This window comes from Glycine max, chromosome 14, assembly GCF_000004515.6.
Source record: "Glycine max cultivar Williams 82 chromosome 14, Glycine_max_v4.0, whole genome shotgun sequence".
Lineage (NCBI taxonomy): Eukaryota > Viridiplantae > Streptophyta > Magnoliopsida > Fabales > Fabaceae > Glycine > Glycine max.
Window position 1 is genome coordinate 33934584 of NC_038250.2, and position 22786 is coordinate 33957369.

The following is a 22786-nucleotide window of genomic DNA, read 5'->3' on the forward strand; positions in this document are numbered from 1 at the left end:
AAGATTAAGCTCATGGAAAAGTAGGATTTTATCTTTCGCTGGAAGACTGAATCTTACTAAATCAGTCCTTGCAACTTTGCCCTCATATACCATGCAATCCACTTATGTTCCTTGATTGATATGCAATAAACTTGAGGTTATTTGTCAATCTATGGGGAGACACTAAGGAACACTATAAGATGCGTCTAGTGAGCTTGACAAAATGAGATTTACATAAAGCTTAATAAAATGATGAGAATCATGAATTATGTTCATAATGGACATAGTGGTACTTGGTTCACTTACTTTCATGTGTTATGATCAGGCACAGATCAAGGAGTTTATAAAAGGGAAGTCGAAATTTTTTTTGTACAATTATTTAAATACCTAACTTCTAATAAATAATTATTTAAAAAATAATAAAGTTTTTTAAAAAATATTTATTATTAACTTTATGGATAAATTAGAGACATGATCTACTAGCAGAAAAATTATAAACAAATATCAATTCAAAAACTTATTTTTTATACATTTTCCTATATTAATATTTTTTGTGGAAGCAATGCCTTCGAGATTATTTTGATGATGTCAAAGAATCAAGAGTCAAACAAGTTTCAAGAATCAAGATCAAGATTCAAGATTCAAGATTCAAGAATAATCAAGATCAAGATTCAAGTAAAGAATCAAGACTCAAGATTCCAAAATCAAGAGAAAACTCAATCAAGATAAGTATTAAAAGAGTTTTTCAAAACATTCAATAGCACAAGAATTTTTCAAAAAGAAAAATCTTTTACCAAAGAGTTTTACTCTCTGGTAATCGATTACTGGTAATCGATTACCAGTAGGCAACATTCTTTTCAAAACTGATTTACAAAGCTGTAATCGATTATCATAATCATGTAATCGATTACCAATCTTTTAAAATGTTAGATTTCAAATTTCAAGAGTCACAACTTTTGGTAAAACTTTTTCGAATCATTTCAAACTTGTGTAATCGATTACACAATACTTGTAATCAATTACCAGTGTTTCTAAACGTTTTGATTTTCAAATTTAAACATGAAGAGTTACATCTATTGATGTGTAATCGATTACACTATGATGGTAATCGATTACCAGTGGCTGATTTCAAAAAATAAATTACCAAAAGTCACAATTCTTAAAGTGACTTGTTTCTAAAGAGTTTTTCAAAAGTCGCAACCTTTAAGTTACTAGTTTTCAAAAGAGTCACAACTTTTAAAAAGTGACTAATTTCAAAGAAATTGCCAAGAGTCACAAACTTTAACTTGAGTCATCAAATGATTATAAATATGTGACCATGGCACAAATTTTAAAAAGAGTAATTCCTTTTAGGCATAACAAATTTCTTTCATTCATTTCTCTTCATCTTTCTAAAAGTTTTTGTTCAATACTTTCTCTTTCAAGAAAATTTCATTGACCGAAAACTTGTGCTATTCTTCTTCTTCATTCCTTCTCTCTTGTCAAAAGATTCAAAGGACTAACCGCCTGAGAATTCTTTTGTTTCTTCCCTTCTCCCTCTTGACAAAAGATTTCAAAGGACTAACCGCCTAAGAATTCTTTGTCTTAACACATTGGAGGGTACATCCCTTGCGGATCTTTGCTTGTAAAGGATTTTACAAGGTTATTGGAAATCTCAAGAACCGGTGGTTGCTTGGGGATTGGATGTAGGCACGGGTTGTGGCCGAACCAGTATAAATCTTGTGTTTGTCTTCTTCTTCCCTACACTCTTTATATTTCTGCTATTTACTTTTTATTTATGCTTTACTTTTGTCTAAGTTATTGTTTCTGTTCTTTACTTTCTCATAACTTAGTAGTAAAGCCTAATTGAATCTAGTAATATTAAGAAGGATAAATTTTTAATTAGTTAAGACACGTTCATAATTAATTCAACCCCCCCTTCTTAATTATTCCAAGGCCACTTGATCCACCAAGTGGTATCAGAGTAGGTATCTTGAGAAAAGTATCACAACTTAAAGATTCATGGCCTCCTCAAATTCTCTGTGTCCCGAGGGAAACTGCATCCATAGGCCGCCTATCTTTAATGGTGAGGGTTACCACTATTGGAAAACCCGAATTCAAATCTTTATTGAAGCCATAGATTTAAACATTTGGGAAGAAATAGAAATATGACCTTATGTACCCACCATAGTAGATGCAAGCACAAGCACAACAATAGAAAAACCTAGAGATAAATGGACTGAAGAAGATAGAAGAAGAATCCAATATAATCTTAAAGCCAAAAACATTATTACTTCTGCCCTCAGAATAGATGAATATTTTAGAGTGTCAAACTGTTCAAATGCAAAGGAGATGTGGGATACTCTCCAACTTACACATGAAGGCGCCACTGATGTGAAAGGATCTAGAGTCAATACCCTTACACATGAATATAAATTATTTAGGATGAACATTAATGAGAACATCCAAAGCATGCAGAAAAGATTCACACACATAGTCAATCACCTTGCCTCCTTAGGAAAAACCTTTTCTAGTGAAGATTTAATTAATAAAGTTTTGAGATGCTTGAGTAGGGAGTGGTAGCCCAAGGTAACTGCAACTTCTGAAAGTAAAGATCTTTCTTCTATGTCTCTTGCCACTCTTTTTGGCAAACTGCAGGAACATGAAATGGTGTAGAAGCAAAGCTTCATGATGAATTAAGAGTGATTCAAAGATGTTTTGATGATAACAAAGATGATAACAAAAGATGATGACAAAGGTGATGACAAAAAGCTCAAAGGTCAATCAAAGAATGAGTTCAAGATATTCAAGATAGAATCAAGAACACTTCAAGTTTCAAAAGGAAAGTTGATTTCAAGAATCAAGAATCAAGATTCAAGAGATCAAGATTCAAAACTCAAGATAGAGTCATGAATCAAGAGAAGGCTTAATCAAGGTAAGTATGAAAAGGTTTTCTCAAAAATTGAGTAGCACATGGATTTTTCTCAAAACATGTTTACCAAAGAGTTTTTACTCTCTGGTAATCGATTACCAGATTGTTTTAATCGATTACTAGTAGCAAAATGGATTTGAAAAAGTTTTCAAATGAATTTACAACGTTCCAAATGATTTCAAAAAGCTGTAATCGATTACAATGTTTTGGTAATCGATTGCCAGTGCCTTTGAACGTTGAAATTCAAATTCAAATGTGAAGAGTCACATCCTTTCACATAAAAGCCTTGTGTAATCGATTACACTAATTTGGTAATTGATTACACTAATTTGGTAATTGATTACCAGTGTTTGTTTCTGAATAAATCAAAAGATGTAACTCTTCAAAAGGTTTTTGACTTTTTCAAATTGGTTTTAACTTTTTCTAAAAGTTATAACTCTTCTAAATGGTCCTCTTGGCCAGACATGAAGAGTCTATAAAAGCAAGGCTTTGATTTGCTTTTCAATACACTTTTACACTTATTCAATCAATCCTTTACAAGCCTTGAATCTCTTTGAACTTCTTCTTCTTCTTTGTACCAAAAGCTTTCTGAAGTTTTCTGGTTTTCTAAACCTTGAAAACTTGTGCTATTCATCTTCTTCATTCTCTTCTCCCTTTGCCAAAAAGAATTCACCAAGGACTAACCGCCTGAATTCTTTTTGTGTCTCTCTTCTCCCTTTTCCAAAAGAACAAAGGACTAACCACCTGAATTCTGTTGTGTCTCCCTTCTCCCTTGTCAAAGAATTCAAAACGACACAATCTGAGAATTCTTTTGATTCTTCCCATTCCCTAATACAAAAGTGTTCAAAGGACTAACCGCCTGAGAATTCTTTTGTATCCCCATTCACAAAGTATCAAAGGTTTAACCGCCTGAGATCTTTGTCTTAACACATTGGAGGGTACATCCTTTGTGGTACAAGTAGAGGGTACATCTACTTGGGTTGTTGACTGAGAACAAGAGAGGGTACATCTCTTGTGGATCAGTTCTAGTGGAAGGTACATCCACTAGGTTCAAAGAGAACAAGGGAGGGTACATCCCTTGTGGATCTTTGCTTGTAAAAGGATTTTTACAAGGTTGAAAGAAATCTCAAGGACCGTAGGTCGCTTGGGGACTGGGTGTAGGCACGGGTTGTTTCCGAACTAGTATAAAAACTCTTGTGTGTTTGTCTCCTTCTTCCCTACTCTTTTAATTTCCGCTGTGCATTTAATTTCCGCTGTGCATTTAATTTCCGCTTTTACTTTCTGTTAAGTTTCTCTTCTACTCCTTATTCTCTTAACATCTTAGTAAAGCCTTAGAAGAGTATTTTTTAATTAGTAAAGGTTTAGGAATAATTAATTCAACCCCCTTTCTTAATTATTTTGAGGCCACTCGATCCAACAAATGGAACTTCAACGTCTCAACCAAAATGAAGAGACCGACAAAAGGAAAAGAAGCATAGCACTCAAAGCCTCCTCCTCAATGCAAGAAGAAGAACAAGAACAAGAACAAGAACAAGAAGAAGAATCTGATGATGAAGAGGACTTCTCACTCTTTGTGAAGAAGTTTCATAAATTTGTCAAAAATAGAAGAATGAAGAGACAATGGGAAGAGATCTCAAGAAGGTTCCCCAACACTTAAATGCTATAAGTGTAATTGACCCGGTCACATAAAGGCACACTGTCCCACAAATGAATCATGGCCAAAAACGAATGAGAAGAAAAGCCATGAAGAAAGAAGATCCAAGAAGGCGTATATTGCTTGGGATGACAATGACTCATCCAATGGTTCAGAAAAGGAGATCAACCTTCTATCCAAGGACTATGAGAGCGATGAGAACATCTCTCAAGAAGATTAAGCAAAAAGCAAAAGTCTGACTTCCATCTTTAAAGATCTAGGCACTTAAATCATGAAAAAGGTAACATCAAAACCATTCTCTTTTAAATTAAGTTGGTTGAAACTTTCCTTTCAATTAAGTTGTTTATATGATGACTAACAATATTTTATTTGTTTGTCTTGGTTGATTGCTGTTGTGAATTTGTGTATATGTTTGATTGAGTTAATTTTCTTTCTCAAAGCATGAAGTTTTATTTTTTAATGTTCTATATCCTTCAATCCTTGTTTGATTCTTGTTTGATATATTTTTAATGATTATATTTGAAATAATTATGCATAATTTGACATGATTAAATTTTTTATAAGAACTATATTGGTATGCAAAATAGGTTAATTAATTAAAGTATTAACCATGATATGCGTTGATGAGTTTTACTTAGATTTTTTAGTGGTTAGTTCTCTGGTAATCGATTACCGCTATGTGTAATTGATTACAGTAGAACAGACTCCTTGTAATCGATTATAGTCTACATGTAATCGATTACATGAAAAGTTTTAGTTCTGGTAATCGATTATAGGATCTATGTAATCAATTACAGTGCATCTCCCTCTATAAATTTAAAATGTTAGAAACGCAGCAATTTGCGATTTCTTCTCCGCAACAAACCCTTTCCTCCCAAATTTCAAAATCACATAACTTCCTCATTTCTTAACAAAATCACGTCCCAAAAAGTCCAAAATTCATCATTTTTCATTCTCTTTCATCTACACCGATCAAAACTTCCAGAAAATTCTTCAAATGGTATAACCATCGAAAAAGAGAAAAGGCATTTCGACTTCATCCGCAGTCACCAGAACTCGAAGTCATGGATCATCCAAGGCGCAGGCACCCTAAATTCCTCCCTCCATATCATATCCTACGTTGTTTTCCTTAGAAGAACAACATATCCGGAACAATTCTCTCTTTTCTTCTCATTCCATTATCGACCCTAAGTTCGTAGACTTAGCTTTCTTTGATGATGAAGTGTTGATTGCTTTCAAGCATTTCAAAATTCTGGTTTAATTCAATTTCTTTCCATGAAACTTCCTTTTTACCCTAAATTAGTTAGAGCTTTTTATTCTGACTTGGAAATTCAAGAAGATTCCTTGATTTCTGAAGTTTATGGGATTAAGATGATCATAGTGACGGTGTACCATTTGAGGGTACACTTGATTATGAGTAGAAGTTTAATTTTTCTATTTCTGATGCCCGCCGGATGGTTTGTACCAACCAAGCGGATATAACTGGAAGGCTTTTTGCCAGTTCATTGGCATTCGAATGCTGCATCATGCACTACTTGATTGTGTGCATCCTACTCCCTAAATCATCCAACCTTGCACAGGTTTCTGAGGAAGATTTGATAATTATGTGGGTTTTCCTAACCGATCGTCAAATCGACTGGGCCCTTCTTGTGAGATATCCCATGCATAAGGCATTGCGATCAAATGCTCCACTCCCTTATCCCCATCTGATCACCTTGTTTCTACAACATTTTAATGTCCCTCTTGACTCTGAGCCCTTTGTCAAAGTCAAGAGATCCTTCTCTATCGGTGCGAATGTAGTCTCCTTTTTCGGATACCGCAAAGAGAGGGATGGCTCTTGGGTGAAGAAGGATGCTCCAGTACAGGCCGCTGAAGACCACTCTCCATCACCATATTCTCAGAGAGATGACTCTTCATCTCTTATGCACAGCATTCTTGACAAGTTGGATGGACTCCAAACCTTCATCGGTGAACACTTTGACTCGTTGGATAGCCGTATTGATGCCATGGATGCACGATTTGTAGGGATGGACACACGTATCACCAAACTTGAGGAGGATGTTAGCTTTGTTCGTCAGTGCTTTGACCTTCCACCACCATCCTCATAGATTTAGATTATTATATTTTTGTTTCTAAAGCCTTGTATTTGGCTATATTTTTATGACATGAACACTTAGTATTTATTTTAATATTTGCTTAGTATGACTGAACATGATGATTATATTTACTTGCTTTTGGTTGTTTATGGTTATGTGTGTTAAACTTAATTATTTTTTATGATATATATGTCTAGTGGTATGTACTTACATTTGGTATTGTGTTGTTTTTATGTTTTTGATTTATTCATGTATGTTTTCAAAACTTTAAAATTAAGCATAAATTCAAAAAGAAAGGGGGAGAAAGAGATGAGTGAATGATAGAACAAAACTTGTATGTATTCTCTTGATTTCAGGATTATTATCATCAAAAAGGGGGAGATTGTGGAAGCAATGCCTTCCAAGATTATTTTGATGATGCCAAAGAATCAAGAGTCAAACAAGTTTCAAGAATCAAGATCAAGATTCAAGATTCAAGAATAATTAAGATCAAGATTCAAGATTCAAGAATAATCAAGATCAAGATTCAAGTAAAGAATCAAGAATCAAGAATCAAGAGAAAACTCAATCAAGATAAGTATTAAAAGAGTTTTTCAAAACATTCAATAGCACAAGAATTTTTCAAAAAGAAAAATCTTTTACCAAAGAGTTTTACTCTCTGGTAATCGATTACCAGAAAGCAGTAATCCTTTACCAGTAGCCAGCATTCTTTTTAAAACTGATTTACTAAGTTGTAATCAATTACCATAATCATGTAATCGATTACCAATGTTTTAAAATGTTAGATTTCAAATTTCAAGAGTCACAACTTTTGGTAAAACTTTTTCAAATCATTTCAAACTTGTGTAATCGATTACACAATACTTGTAACCGATTTCTAGTGTTTCTAAACATTTTGATTTTCAAATTTAAACATGAAGAGTCACATCTGTTGATGTGTAATCGATTACACTGATGTAAGCTCCATTGGAGATTGTAGGCCTAAGATCTTCTTCTTCAATGCATTCCTTTGCTTCTTGGAAGATGAATGTCAGTCAAATGGAGAAGGAAGAGAGAGAGGAGACGCCACTTTAAGGAGAAGATGAGTCTAGAAGAAGCTCACCACCATAGGAGGCCATGGATAAGAGCTTGGAGGAAGAAGAAGATGAATGAAGGGAGAGGAAGAGAAGAGCATGAAATTTTGTGCTTTAAAAGAACTCTGAAATCTGAAGTTTAATTTTCAAATGATCAAAGTTAAAAAAAATGCACACACATGGCCTCTATTTATAGCCTAAGTGTCACACAAAATTGGAGGGAAATTTGAATTTCTATTCAAATTTCACTTGAATTTGAAATTGAATTTGTGGAGCCAAATTTTGGAGCCAAAATTTCACTAATTATGATTAGTGAATTTTAGCTACGGTTCAGCCCACTAGTCGAAGATCAAGTCCAAGATTCTCCACTAAGTATGCTTAGGTGTCATGAGGCATGTAAAACATGAAGGACATGCACAAAGTGTGACTATATGATGTGGCAATGGGGTGTAGCAAGAAAATGCTCACCTCCCCCTCTAAAATTTAATTGAATTGGGCTTCTCCCAATTCAATGAAATTTATTTCGAACCACACACATCAAATATTCACTTAATGAATGTGAAATTACAAAACTACCCCTAATACAAAAAACTAGTCTAGGTTCCCTAAAATACAAGGGCTGAAAAATCTTACATTTCTAAGGTACCTTACCTATATTATGGAGTCCTAAATACAAGGCCCAAAAATAATGAAACCTTAATCTAATATGTACAAATATAAGCAGACTCATACTTAACCCATGGGCTCGAAATCTACCCTATGGCCTTCTCTTGCATATTTGGCCCAATCTTCTTGGAGTCTTCTATCCAAGGCCCTTGCAGGGTAGGATTGCATCATACACTATGATGGTAATCGATTACAAGTGACTGATTTCGAAAAATAAATTACCAAAAGTCCCAATTCTTAAAGTGACTTGTTTATGAAGAGTTTTTCAAAAGTCACAACCTTCAAGTGACTAGTTTTCAAAAGAGTCACAACTTTTAAAAAGTGACTAATTTTAAAGAAATTGCCAAGAGTCACAAACTTTAACTTGAGTCATCAAATGATTATAAATATGTGACCATGGCACAAATTTTAAAAAGACTAATTCCTTTAATGCATAACAGATTTCTTTCATTTATTTCTCTTCATCTTTCTAAAAGTTTTTGTTCAATACTTTCTCTTTCAAGAAAATTTCATTGACCAAAAACTTGTGTTATTCTTCTTCTTCATTCCTTCTCTCTTGTCAAAGGATTCAAAGGACTAGCCGCCTGAGAATTCTTTTGTTTCTTCCCTTCTCCCTCTTGACAAAAGATTTCAAAAGACTAACTGCTTGAGATATCTTCTGTTTCTTACAAAAGATTTCAAAGGACTAACCGCCTGAGATATCTTTTTCCCTTTCCCTTTAAAAAAAAGATTTCAAAGGACTAACCTCCTGAGATATCTTTTGTTTCCCCTTACGAAGATTCAAGGGACTAACTGCCTAAGAATTCTTTGTCTTAACACATTGGAGGGTACATCCCTTGTGGATCTTTGTTTGTAAAGGATTTTACAAGGTTATTGGAAATCTCAAGAACTGGTGGTTTCTTGGGATTGGATGTAGGCACGGGTTGTGGCCGAACCAGTATAAATCTTGTGTTTGTCATCTTCTTCCCTATACTCTTTATTTTTCCGCTGTGTACTTTTTATTTCTGCTTTACTTTTGTCTAAGTTATTGTTTCTGTTCTTTATTTTCTCATAACTTAGTAGTAAAGCCTAATTGAATCTAGTAATATTAAGAAGGATAAATTTTTAATTAGTCAATACATGTTCATAATTAATTCAACCCCCCTTCTTAATTATTCCGATGCCACTTGATCCAACATTTTTTAATTTTAATTTTTTTCTCATATTATATAAAGGATCCTAAGGGAGGGATAGGACCAAGGCCTCTGCTTGCGCCCCTTGGATCTATCCATGGTTGTGATGTAGTGTTTGTTTGTTCACAAATGAATTGTGAAATGGGAAAAACAATGTTGGGTGAAAAATGTTTGAAAAAAAGTTAGGTTGTAAAATGTGTGAGATTTTGAAAGTTGGTTGGCACAATATTCATTTTAATTTTCATATCACATTAGTGTTGTTTCAATACCATTGTTGCATCATCATTTATATGCACTACTACAAATAATAGCTTTAACATCGCTAAGTTAACAATGGTTTTACGTAAAACCAATGTTAACAAAAACGCGGTGGCAATCTCAAAAATAACACGAGTTTATTAACATCGGTTTTTGGTAAGTAAAACCGATGTTAACATGAGTTGGTTAACATTGGTTTTTAAAAAACCATTGTTAACCAACTTTGATAACATCGGTTTTACCAAAAACTGATGTTACTAAAAAACGTAGAGAAAACTCAACATTGGTTTTTTAAAAAACCGATGTTAAGTTACTTCATTAACATCAGTTTTTTTTGTGAGATCTTTTAATCATTGTCAGGCGCCAAAAACCCTGAAATTCAATAACTTTGAAACCTCTCACTCTTATCACTCTCACTTGAACACTTTGGCACTCTAATTAGCAACATCTTGTGGTACTATAACTTCGTCACTGCCGGCACTACAACCTCTCGCGGCACTGCAACATCACTCTCGCAGTTTTGCAATTGTTTGTCCTGGAAGGTTAGGTTCCTTCTTCTTTCTTCGTGTTTCTGTACTTTGTTCTCCTTCTCGCACTGCCATTTGAAGTCTTTCTTCCTTTCTCAGTCTTATAGGACTCGAATCATTTCCTTTCTCTTCATCTTTCGTGTTAGTCTCCCAAGACGCAATATAAAAGAAATGAAGCCTGGTAAGTCTTTCATATATGTATATGTATATGTATATGCATTTATATGTATATGTATATGTATGTGTGTGTGTGTGTGTGTGTATATAGTGTTTACAACATATTTGATGAAATGTGCATGTGTATGTGCAGATGACAGTCTGTATGTGTAATTCGTTTACAAAGCAACTAATTTTGCATATTGATTCTTAAACCACGAACTAGTTAAATGGTTAGGATTGAATTTTGTTGGTGTATGAAGCCTTTGAGGCAACACGAAGACTTATCCTGTTATTAATTAACCTCACTAGCTAGCTATGACTATGAGTATCTATATATATATATATATATATATATATATATATATATATATATATATATATATATGTTTGATGCATTTTCTGAAACTAGATGCAAGTGTCATTCATTAGGAATTAATTGAAACTCGATGCATTTTCAAGTTATGATGTATCTATATGTATATATTTCATTCATTTGCATTTAATGAAACATAAAATAAACTTCACAAGAAGTTTCAACTACCACAACACAATAGAGAAAATTACTTTGTAATGAGCAATGACTGTCCAATACCTAGATGGGTTCATAAACTGTACGATCACAACTACATATAATAAGATTATATCCTATGCGTAAGCCAGCCCCACTCACGTAAAAACTATCAAAAGGAGCTTTGCACTCCCATGGCCTTAACCCCAGAGCAGCTTAATTAATTTAACTGCTGCAAACAATTCCACAAGTCAATGCTCAAAACATACAAAAGTTTTGCTTATTTTCATATTGTTGTCTATTGCATGTTGATCGAGGCCGTACCCGAATCAAATAAAAATTAAAAATATAGTATCTAGGAAGTGATCCTAGGTTGTCTCCCAACGAGCAATGGTCAACCAAACGTTCATAAAAGATAGTAATAAAATAGTAACGAATGGGAGGGGTTATTTGTTTTTGTAAATTAAACAACAAGTAAATTTGAATTAGAAAATATTAGAATTAAAACACGTTGATTCACAAGCAAGTCTCTTATCCTAGGTTACGAGAATTTATCCTTTATCAGTTCAACCACTTAATCCAATCCTAAATTAAATTACTATGCGAAATTTAACATAAGGAATTCATTATGTGATTAAGCAACACATACACCAATTAATCATGAACGAACTGATCATTAAGCATGAACGTAAATTAAGCGCAGAGGCAATTAATCAAGCACTAAGCATGCATGGATTAATAGCAACAAATACAGAGTAATTGGTGAAGAGGAAAAACTTATCAGAATTTAATAGTAAAAATAAAACCTCAAAGAGAGTTGTGCTTGATCCTCAAGAGAAAACAACGTTGGAAACTTAGTCTTCCATTAATCAATAGCAAACGAAAGTGTAGTAGAAAACGAAGAAAACTAGAATTATTCTCCAAAATGAAAGAAAGAGAGAGACTAAAACTAGAACCTTGGTGCTGTTATATAGTTCTCAGCCCCAAAACTTACAAATCTGTGTTAAGTCCAAGCCCATAAATAAAATAAAATCTAGATAAGATAAGACTTAAATTCAAGAGGTACAACATCAAGACTTAAATTCAAATTCACTCTCAGCATAAAAGTCAAACACAGGATCAAATTCAAACTCAGATTCAGATTCAATGCATAAGGAATGACAAGTATGCAAATCAGATAAAAATGGATGTTTTCTACCATGAAGAACAAAATCAAAATCAAACATAGAATCATCAACAATCTGATCAATTATCTCAGCATGAAAAACAGAATGATCCTCAGATGGATGTTTCATGGCATCAAGAATGTTAAAATGAACAACAATATCACCAAATTCCATAAACAATGTGCCAGCATAAACATCTATCTTGGTTTGGGCTGTTTTCATAAATGGCCTACCTAAAATAATTGGAATTGAACCATGGGAAAATCCCTCTTCCATACTAAGAACATAAAAATCAACAGGAAAAATAAGTTCACTAACCCGAACTAGCACATCCTCTATGAAACCTGCGGGGTAAGCAACACTTCTATTTGCCAAATGAATCACCACATCTGTAGATTGCAAAGGTCCAAGAGATAAAGAATTGAAAATGGAGAGAGGCATGACACTAACTGATGCTCCTAGATCTAGCATGGCATTCTCAAATTTACCGTTCCCAATAATGCAAGGTATACAGAAAGTACCTGGGTCCTTACATTTCTCAGGAATGTGAGGAACAGATTTACCTATCAATGCTGACACATTTCTACCCATGCTAATCCTTTCATTGCCCTTGAACTTCCTTTAGTGGGTGCACAGCTCCTTTAGAAACTTGGCATATCTTGGAATCTGCTTGATGGCATCCAGCAGAGGTATGTTCACCTCTACTTTTCTGAAGGTCTCCAAGATCTCCTTTTCTTCTTCTTCCATCTTTTTGTTTGGAATTGCTCTAGGTGGGAATGGAAGAAGGATAGGAGGCTGTTGTAAGTCAGAATTACTAGAAGAAGGTCTCACCTGCATGAAAATTTTTGTTAGGAAGCTTTCTCTTTTGTGCAATTATCTCATCCTCTTTTTCAGGTGTAGAATGGAGCTTGACAGGTTCAGGTGCAGATGCTGCTACTGGTGGAGGCACTTAAATTTGGGTGCCAGACCTTAAGGTGATGGCACTCACATTTTTCGGATTCTGCATAGTTTGTGAAGGCAATTTGTCAGAATTTTGGGACTGAGCTTGGTTCAACTGAGTAGCCATCTGCCCCATCTAATTTGTCAGACTCTGAATGGAGGCTCTTGTCTCTTGCTGAAATTGCATATTTTGGATGGTCATTTTCCTCACTAACTCTTCTAAGGAAGGTTGAGGAGGAGCCTCAGTTGCTTGTTGTCTTTGTGGTGACTGTTGTTGTTCCTATTGCTGTATTGGAGGAGGAACATATGGCTTGCTTGGACCAGCAGCATTCTGAAAATGAGGGACAGACTGTTGTTTTTGTGGAGGACTTGTCCATCTCAGATTTGGATGATTCCTCCAACCTGGATTGTATCTATTACTTGAAAGGTCATAATTATTCTGTTGTTATTGGTTTTGCTACTGAGGAGGTCTATTATAAATGTTTGCAGCATAAGCTTCAGGTTGCTCATTGACTCCAGATTGCTACAAAGAAGGACCCAGATTTGTATGGTGATCTGCAGAAGAACATAGACCACAGACTCTTGCAACAAGCGTAGATTTCTTATTCATGGCAAGCTGGGTTACTAGGTTGACCAAGGCATTAAGTTTTCCTTCAAGCTTTTTATTTTCAGTAGATGAACATGAATCTGTGGCCACCTCATGGACTCCTTTAAGAACAATAGCATCATTTCTTGCACTGAATTGTTGGGAGTTGGAAGCCATCTTCTCAATCAAATTCCTAGCCTCAGTAGGGGTCATATCACCAAGAGCTCCACCACTGGCAGCATCAATCATACTCCTATCCATGTTGCTAAGTCCCTCATAGAAATATTGAAGAAGGAGTTGCTCAAAAATCTGGTGGTGAGGACAGCTTGCACACAATTTCTTGAATCTTTCCCAGTACTCATACAAGCTTTCTTCGCTAAGTTGCCTGATGCCTGAAATGTCTTTTCTGATGGCAGTGATCCTAGATGCAGGGAAGAATTTCTCCAAGAACACCTTCTTAAGGTCATCCCAGCTGAAAATAGACCTGGGAGCAAGGTAGTATAGCCAATCTTTTGCCACTTCCTCTAGAGAATGAAGAAAAACCTTTAGAAAGATATGATATTCTTGGACATCAGGGGGCTTCATGGTGGAACAAACAATATGGAACTCCTTAAGATGTTTATGAGGATCTTCACCTGCAAGACCGTGAAACTTGGGCATCAAATGTATTAGTCCAGTCTTGAGAACATATGGAACACCCTCATCAGGATATTGAATGCACAAGCTTTCATAAGTGAAATCAGGTGCAGCCATCTCCCTAAGAGTCCTCTCACAAGGTGGAGGTTGAGCCATGTTCTCAGTATAAAAATTAGTAGTGGAATGCTCAAAATCAGAATATTCATAATCACCCTCAACAGAATGCTCAAAATGCTCAAAATGCACAGAATGACCAGGATGCACACTATGCCTAACTAATCTATGAAAGGTTCTATCTATTTCAGGATCAAAGGGTTGTAAATCACCAGGATTGCCCCTAGGCATGCTCTATATGCAGCAAATAATGTGTTTCTCAACAAGTACCTAACAAGGGGGTAAAACTACAGCTATACTCAAACGTTATCAAAATGAGTTGAAATTTTGTGAGGAACACCCTAAAATCATGAAAGTCTAACTATGAAAACTACCTAAGCAAAGCTTAGAAAAATAAGACAATAATACTAAAAAAAACTTAGTAAATGACTGATTTTTGGAGTTTGGGAGTCCCCAACCGACTTCAGCAGGTTGTCACAGTATGAGAAATTTTTTTCTATTCCAAATGCATAAATAATAATAGTTATTTTGATACCCGGAGCAAAAGTTATGGTCGTTTTAAGTTTTGCTAAAAACAAGTTCCCAAAATTTTTGTCTCTCTCAAATACTGCCACACTAAGTGCTCCTGGTATTTTTCACACGAAAAGAAGTTACCACACAAAAATTCAGCCAAAAATAACATCTCTAACTATCAAAACAAAAATTGTTAATTAAATTGCAAAATCTGTCGCTAATTCCCAATTGCTAATCACTGTTCAGCACTGTTCACAGCAAAACAAAAAAGCTGAATCAGTCACTGAATCCGTCGCTAAAACAGTCGCTAAACTGAGAATGCAACTGAAATGCAAAACAGAACGCTACACAAAATAAGATAACTAAACACTATTATGAACCTTTGGCCCACTGCTCTCCGGCAACAGCGCCAAATTTGATCGAGGCCATACCCGAATCAAATAAACATTAAAAATGTAGTATCTAGGAAGTGATCCTGGGTCATCTCTCAACGAGGAATGGTCAACCAAACGTTCATAACAGATAGTAATAAAATAGTAACGAATGGAGGGTTGTTTGTTTTTGTAAATTAAACAGCAAGTAAATTTGAATTAAAAAATATCAGAATTAAAACACATTGTTTCCCCTTGATGCACAAGCAAGTCTCTTATCCTAGGTTACAAGAATTTATCTTTTATCAGTTCAACCACTTAATCCAACCCTAAATTAAATCACTAAGCAAAATTTAACATAAGGCATTCATTATGTGATTAAGCAACACATACACCAATTAATCATGAACGAACTGATCATTAAGCATGAACGTAAATTAAGCGTAGAGACAATTAATCAAGCACTAAGCATGCATGGATTAATAGCAACAAATACAGAGTAATTGGTGAAGAGGAAAAACTTATCAGAATTTAATAGTAATAATAAAACCTCAAAGAGAGTTGCGCTTGATCCTCAAGAGAAAACAACGCTAGAGACTTAGCCTTCCATTAATCAATAGCAAACGAAATTGTAGTAGAAAACGAAGAAAACTAGAATTATTCTCCAAAACGAAAGAAAGAGAGAGACTAAAACTAGAACCTTGGTGCTGTTATATAGTTCTCAGCCCCAAAACTTACAAATCTGTGTTAAGTCCAAGCCCATAAATAAAATAAAATCTAGATAAGATAAGACAAAATCTAAATAAAATAAAATCTAGATAAGAAAAGATAAGATCTAGGTGAGATAAAATCTAGATAAGATAAGATTTGGTAGAATAAAATTGTCTGCTCTCATCAAGTCCAAGTCCAATTCCGGATTCAAGCCCAATTACTTATAATTCTCCTGAAATTAAATTAAAAACACAAAATTAATCCAGTTGGCCCAAATGATAAAACTGCATAATTAATTTGACAATTAAGACTAATCAGTAATTAAAATGGTGACAAAAAAGGTTAAGAAATGTGAAAAAATGATGACACATCACATGTCAAAACAAGGAGAAAAAAAATACGGAAAAACAAGAATTTTTTTTATGTTTTATTTACAAATATGTAAAAATAGAAAGTAATAATTCATCTTTATAAATAAAAATTGTTTAACTTAATTAAAAAACCAACAAGCAATTTTTGATAGCATTTTCAACTTTCTTTAGTGGTTAAAAACTAATTTTGATAGGTTGGAATTGGGATGCTCACTTTTGTGTGACGTCGGTCTATTCCCATCTCTTCCGAGCAACTTGATTTGATAACGTGCAAGCTGATATTAACAGATAAGACATTTTGTTCCATGGACCCCGTTTGGATCCTATCAATCTCGAATATCAATCCAAATTGACGACAACCTGCAGGGAAAAGAAAACCTAGGTCTTTTTTCCACAAATTTTTGAATTGCAAGATGATAAATTTGCATATTCTTCTAGTTCTAGGTAAAATCGTTAGGATTTTAAACTTTCATCCAATAGAAGGTATATAATATTAGTTTTTTTTTTCTTATTTTGGTTTAGTGTTTAGTTTTCTCGGTTTTATTTAATCCTTTATTTATTTATTTTAGTTATTTTTGTTAATTAATTATCGTGTCTGGCAGTTATTTTTACCATAAAAAATCTTGTAAATAGAATTCTGATCATAACAATTAATTACGTAAAACAAAATGTAAATAAGTGTTGATCAACCAGTGTTGACTTCAACATCAATATTGATTAGCATTGACTTTTGTTGATACAAAATTAACCTATTTGTGCAATTTGAATATTCATCTAGTTTGGACATTATTTTAGAAACTCAAATTAAATTTAAGTATTTTTGGTTTGACACACATCAACCTCATGATCCCCCCTCTCTCCCGCGTGGAACTTGACAAACGAGCATAAATTAAATCTAAGCCATGTTAATTCGATCTAATCATGATACAATCTAAGCTTAGTTTTGAAACCACTTTTATTGATTGATTCTCACCATGTTTTAGCTTTATTTCAAAAGTCTGAATTGAATTTCAATTTTTTTTTTAGCTTAACCCACTATAATTCATGACTTGCATGAAGCCCACAACTGACCCGATACCCAAACTTGCTCAATAAAATTTAAAGCACGAGGTTTAAATTTTGAGTACATATTCAATTTGTGTGATTTTAGTTGGATTCAATTATGGTCCAATTTGAACTTATCCCATAAAAATTTATATATATATATTTTGCTCACAGTCTCATGTAAGGAGTCTCACATCCTTTTAGCATACCTTTTAAAATAAATTTATAAGTTTAACAACAAATTCTTAAAATTAGAAGAAGAAAAAATCTAAAACTCCAAAATAAAAATAGAAAGTTGGTTATGTATTTTGTTGTAAAAGTCCATATCTCCTAAAACCTACACAATATTTAACTAGTAATGTTACTCATGGCTATTGTTATCGCTAACTATCAATTATTATTGTCATTGTTAGTATTGCCACCACCATAGTTATTACTTTCATTACCTTAGCCACCCTTGATTGTTGTAGTTACCACTAGTCAACCTTGGTCATGACTATTATTTGTGAATGTATGAATACATGATTTTGATGATACCAAAGAATAATCAAACAAGGTTGCTTTCAAGATTACTTCAACAAACATTCAAAGGTTAAGCATTGCTTCAGCATCAATACAAGGTTGCTTCAACAAACAAGCATCGGTTCAAGATTAATTCAAGATCAAGTTTTTGTCTCAAAACAAAGTGTTTCCAAGAGATCAAGGCTCTAGTAATCGACTACCAGGCAGTGTAATCGATTACCAGAAGACAATTTTGAAAAAGAATTTTTAAAAAGGGTTTTGAATTTGAATTTTGAATCATGTAATTGATTACCAGCAACAGAACTCTTGAAATTCAATTTGAAAAGTCACGACCCTTCAAAATATAACTGTGTAATCGATTACCATAAATGTGTAATCGATTACCAGTGAGAAAATTTTAGAAAAGCTTTTTGAAAAGACTCATCTCATCAAACCATTTTTGAAAAGGCATGATGGGCTTATATATATGTATGTCTAACTTCAAAAAGCAAGAGAGAGATATTTCTAAGAGAACTTAATTGTCAAATGCTCTCTCAACAATTCTTGGGCAAACACTTGCAAATCTATTGAGAATTCATCTAGGAACTTCAAATTGTATTATCATCTCTAAAAGAGAGAAATTCGTCTAGGATCTTCAATTTGTATCATCCACTCTAAAGGAGAAAAATCTTTTTGTTCATCTCAAAAAGTCAGTTGTAATCAAGAGACGGATTGTCTCTTGGACAATCTTTAAACAAAAGAGTGAGGGATCCCAAGGTGTGTTCAAAGTTTGTAAAAGATTTACAGAGATAGTGGAAAATCTCAAGTGGGTTGCTTGAGGACTGGACGTAGGCACGGGAAGTGGCCGAAACAGTATAAATGAGTTTGCATTTCTCTCTTCCCTTATCTCATTTATGTTATTGCAATCAATTTTGTCTTGCATGTCTAAAGAATATTATTAAATTGATTGTTGTTTCTTCTTCTACATTTTGGGTCTATCATTTAGAAAGGGGTTAAAAGTTAGTTAGTGGGAAATTTTGAAACTTAATTCACCCCCCCCCCCCTTTTAAGTTATTGAGGTCACTTGTCCAATAAGTGGTATCAGAGCAGGATTTTCGTCTAAAGTTTAAAAACTTCAAGAATAATTATGGACTCATCTAACTTTTCATTTTCCGAGGGAAATTCTATTGATAGGCCTCTTTATTGAAGCCATAAATTTAAATATATGGGAAGCCATTGAAGTTGGTCCCTTCATTCCTACAATAGTAGTGGGAAATGCAACTATAGAAAAACCTAGAGAAGAATGGGATGATGATGAAAGAATAAGGGTTCAATACAATTTAAAGGCAAAAAATATAATCACTTTTGCATTAGGCATGGATGAATATTTTAGAGTCTCAAATTGTAAAAATGAAAAAGAAATGTGGGACACACTACAAGTAACCCATGAAGGCACAACTGATGTCAAGAGATCTAGAATAAACACTCTCACATGAATATGAACTGTTTAGAATGAATCAAAATGAGACCATACAAGATATGTAAAAAAGATTTACACATATAGTCAATCATCTTGCACCATTGGGAAAAATATTTCCTAATGAAGATCTCATTGACAAGGTGTTGAGATGTTTAAGCAGACAATGTCAACCAAAAGTAATAGAAATTGCAGAATCAAGAGATCTTACTAACATGTCTCTTGGAACTCTTTTTGGAAAGCTTCAAGAACATGAAATGGAACTTATGAGACTCCATCAACATGAAGAGAATGATAAAAAGAGGAAAGGAATAGCACTCAAAGCCTCATCATTTTCTATTCAAGAAGAAAGTGACAAAGAGGTCTTGAATGAAATAGAAGATGATGATTTCAGATTTTTTGTGAAGAGATTCAATAAATTTCTGAGAAACAAGAAATCAAAGGAAATCAAACATCAATCCAAAGAAGAAAGGAGAAGATTCCTCCTTAGCACCAAAATGCTATGAATATGATCAACCTGGGCACATGAGATTTGATTGTCCTGTCTTTAAAAGAAAAATGGAAAAATCCGACAAGAGGAATTTCAAAGAAAAGAAAGCATACATCCACTACTAGAAAAAATACTTTCAAAATTGCTAAATTAACATCAGTTTTTGTTAAAATTGATGTTAACAAAAACACGATGGCAAAATGGTAAATACACAGACTTTATTAACATTGATTTTTCAAAAAACCGATGTTAACAAAGCATGGTGGTAATAAATTCAGTTAATTCACATCGGTTTTGAAAAAACCGATGTTAACTAGTTTATGTTAACATCGGTTTTTTTTTTAAAACCTGATGTTAACGTTATTTTGTTAACATTGGTTTTTGTAAAACCCGATGTTAACATAAACTAGTTAACATCGATTTTTTGGAAAAACCGATGTTGTGTTATTGATAAATTAAAACATGAAGTTCTTTTCCCCGCACATTGAGTTTCGCAAACCCTGTCTCCATCATCACTGCCATCTCCCTCCTCCGCGACACTGCATCTTACGACCCGTCACCGCCGTCTCGTCGTCACCCCAGTGAACCTGCTACTGGTCTGGTGAGCATCCTCATGCCTGCTTCCCTCATTGTCGCTTCTCTCATTGTCGCCTAATCTTTTCTGATTTTGAGCATTCCCTCTACTTGTTTCATGTCTTGTAAGCATTCGTTGAGGTACATTTCATTGAGCATTCCCTCGTGGCTGGTTATTTTCAGATTGTGAGCATCTTGGACTTCTAAAAAGGCTTCTGAGCATCCTGTTCATCACTTACTCGAAGATACATTCCTTCTAGGTTTTTTGGGTGACTAATTGTTTATTCATGACACTAGGCTATATTAGTTGTTTATTGTTGAGGGTATATGTAGCAAGATACTCAAGCTTTCATTTCATTTTTTGCAGATTTGCTCTATTTTTGTACATTAGCAGTTTCATTTGCGAGGTGATTTTCTGATTTCCTTATTTTCAAATTAAGTTCAAAATAATCTAATGTTATACATGTATGTTGATTTCAATTGTAGTTGAACAGAATGACATTGATTTTGTTTGAAGGTAATGGCATTGATGTTGTTACCTATGTGTGTAGTTGTTCTATGCATTTCTCCTTGTGTATTGGTATTTGCTGAAGTCAATTTTCTATTTTGAAATTTAATGGTGTCATATATTTTGATATAATATTTTGCAAGTTTCAAACATATCTTATGTTATTTTGGCTTTTTAGTTGTAATAGTTATTTTGATAAGAACTTGGAATTAGAATAGTAAATAGGGAGCCCTTGCTACTTACCAACTGATAGGGACCAGAAAATCATATATGAAAAGTGAAATGAAAACACTACTATTTAGATGGAGGTCTGATCAAAGTGATCTAGGAGCTGATAGTGACAACGCATACAATGGTGAATGGTGAAATGAAGATAAAAAAGAGAAGTAGCTCTAGGCTTTTGAGAGGCCTAGTCTCTCCCACTAGTCCAAAATAATTCTCCATTCCCCACACATATCCCTCCTTATATGCTTATATTCTCTTTGAGCACATGCACCCCCTCTAACTTTCTGCCCACTTGGCATTTAGTTTTACTTTTCACCCCATTAATTTGACTTAGGTTACGTGTATCACACCTCATTTTGTTGCCTTACACATGCACTCTGCTTTCCTCTTTCATAATCTTTGGTGGTCTTCGACCTTGGGTTTGTATCAAATTTTTAATCAATGGTTGTTGTGTGGACTTTTGGAGTCCATCAATTGTTTGCTCATGACTCACCTTATTTTGTTCTGCTTGCCGATTGCAACTTCCCCCCATGCAATGTTTGTTAACTTTATTACTCAAGTTGTAGTCTTCCTAGAATTCATCCCTTTTTCCTTGATAATGTTTCATCCCTCTTCCAAACTTCTTGACATAATGATTTTAAGATCATCTCAGATAGCCCATCCAATTGCATTTGCTGGCATGTTTTCCGTTTTCAACATAGTAGTTAAGAGGATATCTCCCACCTTGGCCCTTGATATGTCCTTGATTGTTTGATCTGAACCAAATTTGTCTCTACCTCCACCTCGCTTTCATCTTCCTTTTGAATCTCTTCCTCCCTAGTGTTGTTGCTGCCATTACAGTTGTATCCCCTATCGTTCTCAATGTCCATTGCTTATGTGTCCACTGCCTCAATTTTTTTGATTTCCAGTTTCCTCGCTATTGGGTCAATGTTTGACCATGCTTTGAATCTTTTCTGTCTCCATTGTTTCAATTTTTGTACCTTCGTCTTGGCTTCTATTTTATAGCCACCTAGGTTTAAGTTCCTTATCCTGGATTGAGATTGCTTGATTCAGATCACTCTCTGGCTGGAATAATTTGATTACTTCCCTAAGAGTGTTCACAAAGTACTATTTGGATTGTTGAGCCAATCACTATTGATATACTTGATGATTAGAGCTACTTCTCCCCATACTAATTTCCTTAGCCAACAACTTCTGTTGAACAAAGTGGCAGTCAAATTCTATGTGTTTGGTTCTTTCATGGAATATTGGATTAAGATCAATATGAAGTTCTGCCTGATTATCACAATGTAGTTGCATATGCAGAACTTCACAAAATTTAAGTTCTTTGAGGAGTTTTTTTGCCCACATCAGTTCACAAGTGGCTGAAGCCATGACCCTATATCAAGCTTCTGCACTACATTTTGTTTCTCTTTAAAGAGATCAGATTTCCTCCTATGAATACATAGTATCTAGTAGTAGAGTGTCAGCCTGTAGGATAGCTTGCCTAGTCAGCATCACAATAAATATGTCTTTCATTTCTTGCTTCTATGATTTCAATTGAAACATTGTCCTCAAG